This window comes from Ursus americanus, chromosome 5 (genome assembly GCF_024610735.1).
Source record: "Ursus americanus isolate L20-20 chromosome 5, mUrsAme1.1.p, whole genome shotgun sequence".
Classification (NCBI taxonomy): domain Eukaryota; kingdom Metazoa; phylum Chordata; class Mammalia; order Carnivora; family Ursidae; genus Ursus; species Ursus americanus.
In genome coordinates, this window is record NC_142131.1 from 42,544,335 (window position 1) to 42,559,382 (window position 15,048).

The 15,048-nt window shown below is 37.4% G+C and overlaps 1 protein-coding gene across 8 annotated transcripts in view; it reads left to right on the plus strand.

Annotated features, from left to right (window-relative positions):
* The window catches only part of PDE4D (phosphodiesterase 4D), a 1,386,129-nt gene that overhangs the window by 794,510 nt on the left and 576,571 nt on the right, over window positions 1-15,048 (plus strand). The gene's annotated exons all lie outside the window — the stretch shown is intronic.

Here is a 15,048-nt window from a genome sequence, read left to right on the forward strand (position 1 = left end):
TGATTATAATATTTTTTCTGTTATCTTGGTTAGATTTCTCCTGTCACAGTTATGATGACTTTCCAAAATAAATTGGGAACCCAAAGAAACTACCTTTCACCTTTAAGATTAAGAAAACTGAGGGGCGCCTGGGTGGCACAGCAGTTAAGCGTCTGCCTTCGGCTCAGGGCGTGATCCCGGCGTTATGGGATCAAGCCCCACATCAGGCTCCTCCGCTATGAGCCTGCTTCTTCCTCTCCCGCTCCCCCTGCTTGTGTCCCTCTCTCGCTGGCTGTCTCTATCTCTGTCGAATAAATAAATAAAATCTTAAAAAAAAAAAAAAAAGAACTGAAATAGTAAAACAGAAGTTTCCAGATTAAACTCTGTCTATAAAAAACTGAAACATAAATATGACTTCTGAGTAGCATTATGTGGGAATTACAGTCTATAAATCTCTGGAACTGAGGTAGAGAAAGCAAGAAAAAGGGATACAGGATTGCTTTAAACTTGAACTGTGTAGCTAAAGAATGATCATGATCTTATAAATTTTTAGAGATTTCAGTATGGAGAAAGAGGCACACTTAAAAATCTTTCTGTTTATTGCCAGTGGTGACAATTTAGACTCCAAAACACAGTATGAGCTTGAGTCGCAGCCACAGTGATCAGGCAGGATTTATGGAGGGGAGATGACTGAAGAATATACTAGAAGAACAGGTTACTAGAACAGCAACGGGTCTGCCAGGGCTCAAACCCTAGCCCAGTGGGGCATCAAGCTGCAGCTTTGGAGTGGGAAGTGCCCGAGAGTATGGCGCACTGCCCCTGCTCTGTAGTGCGGAGCACTTTCGTAAATGTTCGTGAAATGACTTGAAACCTTCTTTGCCTTAAGAATGACATAAACTTTGAGTTCACAACAACATCAACGTATCTTGATTAGGAGGAGGAGAAGGAGAAGAGAAAGAGAAGGAAAAGGCAGTAAAGAAAAATATTTTTGATGCACTTGACAGAGAGTGGGAAGCAGTCATGTGTTGGAGTCTTAAGCGCAGGGTTCAACTCCGAACTTTGACATCTACTCACTGTGAAAAACAACAGAATAAATTGTTTAGCTTTTTAGAATCCCAGTTTCTTCAGTTCTGTAAATTGGTAACAAAAACGTTTACGCCTTCTAAGGTTATGGTAAAAATCAAATGTCTTAATGCATGTATCAGTATTTTTCAAAATATAACACTACTTTTGCTACTTTCCAGTAATTTTGTTTTGCTTTGTTTTGTTTGTTGTTGTTGTTGTTCTATATGCACTCTGGTTTTAAATCTATAGTTATTTCCCCCCCCCCCCAATCATTAGGCTCTGTAGTAAAACTGAAGCTGTTCTTTGAGGTTAAGGTATTAATGCTTAAAAAAAAAAAAAAAGCTGTTACATCAAATTCAGTGACTTTGGATAACAACCAAGGAAATTTACTGTGTAATCCCCACCTCATCACATTGTGTCTTTAAAATTTGAGGGGTGAAAGAAGAAGGTAACGGGAACAAGCAGATGGACTTGTGGTAGTAGAGCAAGCGTTGTGAAATAAAACTAGGTGTTGCCATGTTTGTCTTATTTGTATATATTTGAGCAGGTCTCTGCCCTGGGATTCTATCATAGCTCTACCTGTGCCTGCCCATTGGCCGTTTCTACCAGGATGCCTCGAAGGCACCTCATGCTCAGCATGGTCCATTTGGAGCTCATTATCTACTCCCCAGTCTTTCAAGCTACAAGCCTTGAGGTCACCCTTGACCCCTCTCTCTCCTGAAATTTCTCTTCCACCCCATATGGATCAGTCTCCACATCCTGTTGATTTCACCTTCCAGATATCTTTTCTGCACTCATCATCTGTGTTTCTGTGCCACTGCCTGAGTTTAAGTTACAGGCTTCTCAGTCTCTAGTCTTTCCCCCCACCAACCCATCCCTCAGTAGCTACCAAGAACTATCATTCTATAGCCCTAGTTATCTTCCCCAAACACAAGACTTCCTCTCCTCTGTAGTAACTTTAGAGTATATTCAGATAAATTTACCAAGTTGTATGCTACAAATGTGTTTGCCACAGTATTGTTTAGAAAAGAAAAATAAGAAAAGGATCCTAAAAGTCCCAAAAGACAGGATTAATTATACCAATAGACTATAAAATGGCATTTAAAAGGTGCTATAGATCTGTATTTAATGAAAAGTAATTGATAATATTAATTATAAAAATCAAATTACTGAGTAATATTCATAGAAAACGCTATAGAGACTAAATTATACTATAAAGAGAGATTTCTAGATGGTGGAATTCAGCAGGAATTTTTCTGGCCCCACCTCCCAAAAAATCAAAAGCAAAATGAAACTAAAACGGAACGAAAACCTTGCAAGGTGACTCTTTACAAAAAGTAACACTTCTGGTAAGGATTTCAGGAACTAGCCCAAATCCTGTAACCTAGCACAACAAATATGAAATGCCCACAACAAATCAACTAATGCCTTAAAAGTTATGAAAACCCAGGGCTTCGGGACATCCCATATCTGCCCCATTTTTTCAAGAAAAGTTTTTGTAGAATCTCTGATATAGAATACCACGTACTGTCCTCAGTCCACTCTGGTTCCCTCTATCTATTCACAACCGTGTGCTCTCTTTACATTTCTTTGATACAAAGCAAAACAAATAAAACTATGTTCAAATATATCTCTAAAGGCAAAGAAAAGTAACAGTGAGAAGATTGGGAAAGAGGGCAAGTGGCAGGCAAAGCCCCGCTGTCTAAATTCTTTAGTTCTCTGTGTCTCAGTTAATGCTCCTGATAGGAGTTAGCTATTCCCACATGCTTCATTCCTGTCTCTTAAATAGCATTTATTATTCGGCTTCATATTGGTGGTGGGATCTGGTGTTACATATTAGCCTTAGTCAGAAGGTTTGAGGGGTCAAAACTCAATATTCGTGTGCACGTGTGCATGCACGCACACACATGCACACACCCAGTAGCTTTGCAGTTTGCACACATTTTGACATTGGTGGGACTGTTCATTATTTTTACAGAGATGCTTTTATTAAATTCTATGTAGTGTGGTATGTTAGGAGTTTGTTTTTTATTTTACAATAACCAGCTGCCTCATAGCAAGTATCTTAATCATTGTCAGGCAAAAAAACTGATTAGACTTTAATCTCTTCTCAAACCACTTTACTCTCTTTGTTGTTTCCCTCTGCCCCTCCCCATATCACCTTTATAATATAAAATATAATTGGCATGAATAACAATATTAAGTCAAATATTATAAACTATTTATTGATTTACATATCTATGTACAAAGATTAGTGGGGAACTCTGAAAAAGACAGCTAAAAATTGTGAATACTGGCACTTTTGGTATTTTCATAATGACTTGTTACATCTGAAAGGTAGGCCTTTCATATGTGTAGCAGGATAGTATTTTAAAAGACTCCATCCTAAAGGTTTTCAATATACATATTGATTTTTCTGTTATAGAAAGACATATATGTATATATTAGGCAGACTTTATTAGTTTTACTTTAGAATTTGAAAAATTAATCATGAATCTTAAAAACCTTTTCTCCAAAAACAGAAGCAAAGTAATTATCACAGTAATAAATCTAAAACAAACAAACAAAAACAGCTCCCTCTGTTTTTTTTTTAGGGGTACAGATAAGGGGAGAGGAAGTGTTCTTAAGAAAATAGCCTCTGGAGTGAGATCAGCCTGGGCTCAAATACAGTTTCTAGAATTTACTAGCTGGATGAGTTTAGGCAACTCGCTTGAGCTGTTTAAACTAGTTTCTTCTTCTGCAAAATGGCAATAGTAATAGTACATAATTGATCGTGTTGTAATGAGATAAAAGCGAGATAATGCCATCCATGTAAAGTGATTGACAGTGTGCTTGGTACTCAAAAGATATTTTTAAATTAATTTTAACTTTTCTAAGAGCCTTTCTTTACAGTTAGTACAAATTATGCCTTTTGCTTACATTTCACTTTATAGTGCACGGAATACCTGCACAAACATGACCTCATTTTATTCTTACGACAAATATGGCTATGGCCCAGGGACATTATAGGTGAGTCTCAGGAAAGTTCAGTGATTTAGCAAAGATTCTACAGTTTGTCAGTAGCAGCTCTAGGACCTAAGTATCTCTAGTAAAGGTCATACCAGACACTAATGGATATATCTGTGTTTGTGTCTGTATCTGTGTCTGTCTGTGTCTGTATCTCTATCTGTGTCTACTCCTGTATCTGTATCTATTTCTAGATCTATATAGCTCCTAGAATATAAGTAGGCATATTTAGTATAGGCAGCAGTTGTATTTCTGTATGTTCATTTCTGGCACTGGATGCTATTTCTATTATAAAAGTTGCAACCTTGCCACTCACTGAACAGATGGCACTGCTTGATTAAAGTAAGGCCATATTTGGAACATTTCTAAAAAGCCTTTCTCATTTGGATAAATGTTTCTGCCCACTGGAATGGTTTCTTTTCACCAGTTGAACAAACCAAATCATGGTCCATCTCCTTATAACGGCTCTCTGCCACCCCATTCCCGGATGGCTACTGTTGAACTGATATTTTCAGAAGTGAACTTTGCACACTGTCCAGAAGAGAACGCCACAGTTTCTTTGACAAAGGCAACGGTCTGTAACTGTGTACACTCATTCATCCAGAAGGGAGTTATCTATGTGGAAATATGATTTACAACAATTTGATATCTTCTGAAGCAAGACTTTATTAGTTTCAGGATAAAATAGTGTAAGAGTGTCGACCTCTCCACATGTAAGACAAGAGTAGAGAATTATAGAATTTACATAACACTTTTAAGTTACCTAAAATTTAAAATAGCCTAAACATCTGTATATGTATGCGCATGTAAGTATATTGTGGTACATAGATTGATAGGGATCTATAAGCACTTCAAAGGCCAAGATTTACGGATGCTTGAGAATTAAATATAAATTAGTTTTAAACAAAAAGTCAAATAAGATATTTCAGCTAGATTTTAAGTTTTCATGTTAAGTGAAACACTACATTGTAGCCATTATTATATAGCTTAGTTTTATTTACATATAAAATTATTTAATTTTCATTGAATCAGATATAGGTGGAGTCTGGGAAAGATAAGTCAAAGCAGTCAAAGTGAATAGCATTAAAAGACTTTCAGGCATAGGAGTCAGGCTAACTCTTATTTCTGCCACATAACAGCAAAATTTCCTCAGGCAAATTAGTTATCTCTTTAAATTCCGCATTTTCATCTGATGAATGGGGACACCAGTGCCTAACCCGTAGGACACCTTTGAGAATTAAATAGTATTCGCGTTTCACAGGGCTTGCCCATCCAAGGCTACTTGCATATTTGCTAGGAACTGCCATAACAGTGTACCACAAACTGGGTGGCTTAAACAAGAGAAATTTATTGTCTCACAGTTGTGGAAGCTAGAAGTCTGATATCCAGATATTGACAGGGTTTTTTTTTTTTTTTTTCCTGAGGGCTATGAGGGAAGGCTCTGTTTCAGGCCCCCTTCTTGGCTGGTAGATGGTTTTGTCCTCTGTACATCTGCAATGACCCTAATCCTAAATAAGGTCACATCCTCAGGTATTGGAGGGTCAGGACTCCAGCATATGAATTTCAATCCATAACACTATTTGAAGTCTTATAGAGATGTTGTTTGACAACATTTTCTAAGCATTCTCCCAGCCCTCCCCAACACACTTAGTCCCTTGCCTACATAATATGTATAACTAAAGAGAAGTAAATCAAATTATTATTTATTTTCTTATTCCTTTTCTATTGCCCACACTAGTCTGAAATCCCAGTGGGATTTCGTCATTCTATACTGGGACATAGAACAGTGCCTGGTACAAAGTAGATACCCATTATTGCAGAATGCCCCGTGGGACGCTGCTAGACACACAGAGAGAACCAGGGGAGCCTGATGAGGGTACTGGGGATAATGCAGGCCTGGGCCAGTGCTGCCTGGTGGAACACCATGACCCTGCACTGCTGCTCCCTCATGCTCCTGACCCTGTTCTCCTTTCTTCTTTCCTCCTTATGGTACAGGTATATTGCAAACATTCTTTTCTTCAGTTATTAAGTTAAAACTATAACTTGAAGTTTTAGAAGGCTGTAAAGGGGTTGTCATGAGAATCACATTAACATAATTGCTGTGGATTCTACAGCAGCAATTTTTTATTTTAATTTCTTTCCTCTTTGCTATTCAGATAAGTAAGAGGTAGGTGTAGATGATTAATCTACAGACTCTGTTTTACAAAACTTACAAATGGCTCTTTGAGAAACAAAGTCTTTAAGGACACAGTACTGAGCTATTTCTTGCTTCAGGATAAAATATGGATGCAGGTGCAGGTGTGGCTAGCTGGGAGCCAGCAGGTGTCTATATATGAGCTCATTTCTTCCCTCAACCCTGTGAAGTACACAGATTTTCACAACCCTTCTTCAGCCTCTGCCATAGGTACAAGCAAATGCTCTGGTGTTTCCATGCTCAGAAAACAACCCAAAGGCTAACAAACATCTCTCATGGTTGGCGGTGAGAACCATTGCTATGAATAACAATCTATGCAAAAAAAGAGTTTTATGAAAACTCTTTTGGCTTCATATAAAAAAATCTGTCTGATGCTTCAGGGTAGTAGGATGCCTTCAAATTCATTTTTGACTCCTGGATCATACTCCTTAATGACAGATTCAGTGACATTACCTGCCAAATGAAAGGGTGTAGGGAGGGAGGGCATAATTAATGCAAAAGGCAGTTAGTAATTGGATGCATATTGGTTACACATGGGACGCCTGAGTGGCTTAGTTGGTTAAGCATCCATCTGACTCTTGATTTCAGCTCAGGTTATGATCAGGGTCATGAAATCAAGCTCTGAATCGGGCTCCATGCTGGGCATGGATCCTGCTTAAGATTCTCTCTCTCTCTCTCTCTCTCTCCCTTTACCCCTCCCTCCAATCCTCCCTCTGCTGGCTCTCACTGTCTCTAAAAAGAAAAAAAAAATGCATATTGTTTACATAAAATGCAGTGTCTAGATAAGAATAAGCTATTAGATATATATGACACTGAACTTAGAACATGCTTCTATATTGAAAAAATCCTTAGAATTCAGTACATATTTAGTAAGCTCTATTTTTATTATTTTAATCCTTATTTGAATAGCAAAGATATTGATGCCACCTGCTTAGTGATTTATCTGAAAATAATAGGTGGTCTCAGGGTATTTCCTACTGTGATATCAGGGACATCATCAAACTCATCATCATCCAGCTTAATTAATTAATGACTTAACTAATAAGAAACATTAATTGATTGCCTCCAGTGAGCGAGGCATATTCACCCTAAAGAACAAAAAATTACTATTGGAGGGCTTGGACTCTAGGTCGCTACATAACTGGGTTTTTGTGACCTAAATGTGGTTGTAGAGCAGACTCTTCTCTAGCAACTGGATAGGACAATTGTGAAAAAATAAATGTGTGCAAAATACAAAATGTTATGGTAAGTCCATCTTACCATAGCTGTTTTCAAAAGATGAATAAACTTATCATTTAAGGATTGTGGACTCTTAAAAAAAGCAAGATTAGAAAATATTTTTAATAAATAATTCTTAAGACGTAGACTTAAGATCTTGTTTAGGTTTTTGGAACAGGAAGCAGTAAAAGCATATACATTCATAGGCTGTCAAAATGCATCCATTCCTGACTTCATTTTGGTATTTTAGCTCCCTGCTCATTAAGGTTATTACCTTAATTTATTCAATCAAAATATTGATTCTATTCTCATGCTGCAAATAACTTGCAACATGATTTGGATCTTAATAGGTTTTTACCACTGAAAGCTAAACAAAATAATGCTCATCCTTTCACCATCCAAATATTAATGTTTGTATTACATTTTTACTTTAGCTTAGAGGTTTTTTATAAAAAGCTTTGTTTCTGTGTTTGCAAACTGCAAACTTGAAGTTTGTTTAACCAAAATTTATACAGTAGACTCTCCAAATGAAGAAGTTAATTAAGTCACCCATTTGTTCTGTAAAGTTATAGCCATTAAATAACCAAGTCCACAGTTCCATGTTACCATTTTGTTTTGACCATGTGAGTGTTTGAGATAAGGGAAGCTCACCTCAGTGAATGCTTCAGAATTCAGCTGTGACTTTATTCAACAAATATCATTTTAATACATAGCAGGCCCAAATAAAGACACTAGCCTTTAAATAAATTACCTTATTTTGGAATGCTATAAGGAATCCATGACTAAGAAGGTAATCTGACTGATTTTTTAAAGAGACTGTTGCTGGAAACCCTATGTTTTCCAACTAACCCTGAAGTGAGACTTCATTTTAAAAGAAAATTCACAAATTGATGTTTCAAAGCAATGAGATAGAAGTCAAGTCCCTCTTATCTAAAGATAAAGAGGATGTGGCAACAAATTACCGAGATGCTTTGGCTGTATTTGTTTTCTATTGCTGATGACAAATTACCACAAAAATTAGCATCTTAAAACAGTATCTTTTTTTCTTTTTCTTTTCTTTTTTCTTTTTTTTTTTTTCTTTTCTTTTTTTTTCCATCTCACAGTTCTTAGGTAAAAATCCAGGTTTACTAGGCTGGGCTGGGCTCAGCATCTTACAGGGCTGAAACTCAGGTTTTGGCTGGCTGTGTCTTATCTATCTTGTCTTGAAAGGTCATCTTCCAAACTCATTTCCGTCATTGGAAGAATTTAGTTCCTTGTAGTTGTAGGCCTGAAGTCCCTATTTCCTTGCTGGCTGTTGGCTGGGGTCCCCTATGATGTAGGGGCCACTCAGGTGCTTGCCTCAGTGGTCATCTCCACGTCAGCATTGAAAAACCACCTTCATGCCAGATCTCTCACATTTCTAATCTCCCTGACTGCCTCTTCTGCATCCAGCCAAAGAAAACTGCCTCTTTTTAAGGAGCTCATGTGATTAGGCTAGACATACCCCAAAAATCTATTATAATAATCAACTGAGATTAGTAACCTTAATCACAGCTACAAACATTCCCTTTTCCGTTTACTTTAATCATGGAGTATAACCAGGACTGAAGGTAATGGGGCCAGCTTAGGATTCTGCATCAGCCAACATGTATACTTTTGTGGAGAAATTTAAACAGTAGAAAGAACATAAAAAGAAGAATGACTAGCCCTTAGCATGTAAGTGCTAAGACTAATAATAATAATAATAATAATAATAATAATAACCGTAAAATTTGGCTAAATGATGATCTTTTAGGAATTACAATATAGGGATCAGAACTGATTCAGAAATCCAACAGTAAGGGCTTAAGGGAATACTGAGGGTTTTATTATCTGAGAAATGAAGAAGTGCCAAGTAAAATGAAGAAATGACCAGGTAGTTGAAATAATTCTTAAGTGTAAGATGTAGACTAAATGTCCTGGTGAGAGGATCAGGTGGCAGAGGCCATATTATGTTTCTATGCAGCAATCTGCCTGGACATTTTAGGTCGTTGCACGTTAAAGCTGAACACTGCTGTATTGGTGTCACCACTTATCCATGGCCTCCTACCTCACCGCTGCCTAGGGTCATGCTTGCACATTGCCATACTGCCCTTCTATTCTGTAAGGAAGTTAGAAGAGATAAGAAAGGAAAGAAAAAGGAATTGGGGGGGCAGGTGGATTTGAAAGAGAATTTGGGGGTTTTGGTTTTTTCAATGAGAATTTAGGTGGAATAGAATCCCTGTGGGCAGAAATGGGGGCATATGAGGGTAGGGAGGAATAGACTGAAGATGCCAGAGAAGGAGAAAGAGAAGGTCCCAAAGGATGACAGTGTGGGTGGAAGCAAGAGAAAGGTCTTGAGAGATAAAAAGGGGAAAGAATTAAGTGTTCATGGATTAGTTTGCTTTGGAAAGAGAAACATTATTTTTCTGAAATGCAGGAAAAAGGAAAGACGGTGAGTAGTGGTTTCAGATGAGAGATGTCAAGCCAGTTCATGTAAGGTGGTTTTTATCCTTTCATTGTAATGAGAAAATTTTATATATATTTTCTTCTCTGTAAAGTGATAAAAAAAATAGTAGAGCAAATAAGAACACAGTCAAATAATGTCTATGAGTATTAAATGATGTAATACATGTAACATGCTTAGAATAGGGCTTGCCACATTATAAATGATCAGAAATGTTAGGGATTTTTAGTATTGTTGTCATTATTTTCTACTGACTGTAAAGAAAAAATGAGGTAAGCCTGTGACTTAAAAATAATAAAAAGATTTTTAATAACTTGCTGAATAATAGTATTGCTGAAAAACACTGAACCCCTGGCAAACAATCAGCATTGTTCGTGGAGTATCCAGTCACCATGGTTCGTCTTTTTTCTAACAGTGCTTAACGTTCTGGAAGGTACAGAGAAAGTAATGGGCATCAAGGTTTATAAAAAGTCAGAGGTGGGAGCTCTGGGATCGGGTTGTTTTCATGAGGGTGAATCCGAAGTTCAGAGTGATCTAGGAGGTTTAAAATAACACATTGAGTCAGAGATGGAAATCTTGGCAGTATTTTAAATTTTAAAATTTCAAAAATTGGGAAGTATTTTAAAATACCCTAAATACCTGAAGGAAAAGAGGGATAACTACAGAGTTTAAAGTATTAGAAAGCAGAGTTCAAGATGACCATCTCCATGACTTTGGCTTTCCAAAGTGAAGTGAGCTGAATATGGAAAAATTACCACCATGATAAAGGTTGTGATTGAGGGTGACAGTACAAGCTAGGACAAGAGAAAAAACTGTAAGATTCTTGTGCAGCTGGTAGAATTAGGTTCTGGATATTCAGGAAATAACAGAGAGTGCGGACCTCAAAGCAGACAGTGGTAGTTGAAAGAAGATGGTGAAATGGTAGGCTGGAAGGTCAGTGGAGAACCATGATTGTTATCCAGTCCTCAAGTTATAGTGACACGAGAGAGTCAAATAATTACATTTTTGAGAACTGCAGGAGTAGTGCCCATTTAATGGATCCCGAGGATGCTGAATCTGGAATTCCAGAACCATGCTAACCAGTACATGTAGTGGTTAGCCACATGTGGTCATTTACATGTTAAATTCAAACAAAGTAAAATATTTCATTTCTCAGTTCAAATGCTCAACAGCTGCTATAGTTCAGTATATTGGACAGCACCAATTTGAGAACATTTCTAGCACCATAAAAAATTTTAATGGAAAAAAAAAAATTCCAGTGGATAGTGCCATACTGGAGGTTAAGTGGAAGTGAGAGCGCAGGGCCTTACAGAACATACTGGAGCAGAAGAAAACTATACCTAATGAGAATATAAATAAGGACATTCTGTCTGTATTTGACAATTTTGAAATATTCTTTTATTATTTTAGCACTTCTGAAATGAGTATGAGTCATACAGTGAATGTGCTCATTTAATAAGGTAGGGCTTTTTTCTTCTGAAAAACTATTAACAAATTGATGATGCATCTCACAATCAGTGGCACCTTAATATCAGTGAAATATGGTAACAACAAAGCCAAAGGGATTTTCATCTTGGGTAGTGATCACAAACATAAAGAGTCAGGAGTGTTGACAGGAGGACTAGAGAGATGTGTGATAATGGGACATGAGCTAAATTTAGAAAGTACTAGCCCTAAGGTACCAGTTGGAACTTTGTAGTAATGATGTATTGGCAACAGTTAAAAGTACTTTCTCAGGTTTCTAGTATCCAATTCAAGATTCTCAGTACTCCTATTGACCAAAAATCGGGTTGATGGTGAGTCTCAGGCTAATGGCTTCAGTCATTGTAAAGAATTCTCCTGGATGGTTTTGAGCTGACTTTGACAACTATCGCATGACTTCCTTAAGATCGGGCATGAGAGATTGGAAGAGAGAAGGGTTGAAGGGACACCCCTTTTTCTTCGGGTGGAGAAAACCTGTAGAAAGGGAGAGAAACAGAGATGTGTCCAAGGAAAAGCCATTGTGATACTTAAGATCGATAGCTATACATCAGGATTTAGACTTGAGATCTAAACTTGGATAGAAATGAGCTAAACAGTCCCAGTCCCAGCGGAGAGTCAGATTGGAACTGAATGTGTTTGTCTACTTGCTCTGTTTGGTTTGTTGATGCTATAATAACTCTATTATGACTTTTTATAGAAAATTAGAATTATGACCTTTTAAATTTATCCTATGTGGTTATTGACACCTACTATAATACTTTATTTTTCTGAAATGTTTGTTTTCTCTTAAAACATTTATGTATATGTATAAATATATCCATACGTGTTTGTGTATATACATTTATATAAAAACAGTATAGCAGAAGGAATTCTGTTTCCTGAGTGAAAATACCCGATTTTGAACTTAGACTCCAGCATGCCAGTTAATTTCAGATTTATGATCGGGCACATTTCATCTTTCAAAGTTATAGGTCACTTTCTTTTTTTTTTTTTTTTTTTTCTTTTTTTCCCCCGCTAAGTCTTTATGTTTTTAGATAGATAGGCTTTAGGTTTACAACAAATTGAGAAGAAGGTACAGAGATTTCCTTCTATCTCCTACCCTTACACATGAACAGTCTCTTTCATTATCAATATTACTCATCAGGATGGTAACATTGTTCACCAAGGACAAACCTACATTCACACATTATAAATACCCCAAATCCATAGTTTACCTTAGGGTTTACTCCCGGTATTGTACATTCTTTGGGTTTAGAGAAATGTATAATGATATATAGTCATTATTCTAACATTATACACAGTATTTTTACTGCCCTAAAAACCCCTTGTTTGGCTTCCACTGTTATACACACTAATTTAGCAACATATTCTATGATTTATTAGGTAGGAAAAAAATCAAATAAAATGATTTAGATACCTGAGTCTAAGGAACTCTTCAAAGCCAGACTAGGTAGGGATTACAGGCCACTAGGATTATGAGTGTTTTTGTTTATAACAAGATCTTTTACCGCCCTGGACCTCTCAGGGTAAAGGTCTCCACCTCCGTCACTGCAGGCAGAAAAATAGGAAGAAAAATGTCCCTCTGATTTATTCAGCAAGAAACTGCTATGATTTACCTACTGTGCCAAAGGATACCCGATTATTCTTTTGCTGCTTTGGTAAACTGAACCACCATATATGGGTCTAGCAGATTTGCTTTGTGATCATATTTAAAGCCTTAAAACCTGGGTGACCTTCTATGAAAACCTATAATTCCAGGATACTGAGGTCGCCATGGCGACAAGAGGAACTCAGCTGGTTTCCTATTCAGTATATCCTGGATGAAGGTGCTCTCTCCAAGGAACATTAAGAACATCCGTCAGTTTATTTGTGAAGCAAAGGGTTATGCTAATACGCAACTTCTGGAAGGGGTCTGACCAATTCTCCAGTCTCTGAGTGGGTGGTGATTGAAACACTAGCCAGGGCAGGCCCCAGTCTAAGAAACTAAATCCGAGACACCTCTGAAGTCAAGGATGGGGATTACAGAGTTGAGTCTGATAATGTTTTATAAGGCCAGTGGCTCTAACCTGTGTGATTGAACTTTTAAAAAGAGAGAAAGTGGAGATATGTTTGAAATCCAGGTCTAGGGAGAAAAAAGAGGGAATAAGGTTATAGGAGGTTTTTCTAGGTTCCTGTAAGAAAGAAGTCTAACAATACCATTCGAGTTGCATTTATCTTTTAATATAAACCACAAAGTATTAAAGAGCTCTTGGAACTCTTTGTTACTTCCCCATGCTGGCTATTTTGCCGTTTCCTTCATCTCCCTTAATGTTTTCCTAAGTAAGAGTTTTAAAACCAAAAGGATCCATCTTGAGTGCAATTCACCATTTTGAGTGACTCTGGAACCCAGTTAGACAAAAAGGCAACAGCACCCATCCTGTGGTTCTCAGTCTTTGTACCTTGAAAATATTCATGTTTTGGTCCTGTCCACAGTGATCTTAATTTCACCAAGGCCTGTGTACTGAGAGATTTTATAGCTCCCCAAGTGATTCTTTGCACAGCCAAGGGTGAAAACCAAAACTGTACTCTCTCATCTTCACCTTCCTCAAATCTGTTGACTTTGGCTTTAGTTCTATTCTGACTACCCACCCCCATGGCCAGTCTCAAACCTTATGATCACCCAGAATTGCTCCAGGCAACCTTGAAATCTTACACTCAAATATCCCGTACTCCCAACATGCCCTTCTTTTCTTCCAGCTCTGCTTATTATGTTAAAGACCCTGTAGTCTATTTCAACTGCTGTCTTGCTAAACTCTTCATTGTTATCTGCTGTCCACAAATAGGAAAATTAAAGGCCAGGATTATAATACCTGTGTGATCTTTCCATTTTTACCCCTGTGGTTTCCAGAGAAAATCATAGCCACATACACTGCCACAGCAAGTTCATGGTCTCTGGTCCTAACCAGAGGGATCCTCAGCAATGCCAAAATCTCCACATGTTTCTCTGGTCAGCCTTGTATCCATTTCTCCTACACTAAGACCCTTTCTCTTCTGTCTCTTGAAAGCTTCCATCTCTGCTGTCTGGGGTAGAACCCTATACCTGTGTCTTGAATCCTACCCCTTTCTTGCCTCCTCAATGGACTCCCTCCTTCACCTGTCACTTCACTTGTATCTCTCACATTGCTCCATGTATTGATTCATTAACATCCGCATTTCCACAACACAGATGAACCTGGAGGACATTATGCTAAATGAAGTAAACCAGGCACAGAAAAACAAAGACTGTATGATCTCACTTTTTTGTGCAATATTTTAAAAAAGCCAAACTCTTAGTAATAAAGAATAGAATGGTGGTTATCAGAGGCTGTGCAGTAGGGGTGAAGGGGGAAAGATATTGATCAAAGGGTACAAATTTTCACTTAGATTAAGTTCTGGAGATCTAATGCACATCATGGTGACTATAGTTAATAATAACGTATATTTGAAATTTGTTAAGAGTAGATCTGGAGTGTATGTACACAAAAATGGTAACTATGTGAAGTGATGGGTATGCTGATTAGCTTGATTGTGGTAATCATTTAACTATATATATATATATATATATATATATATATATATATATATATACACACACACATACACACACACACATATATATATC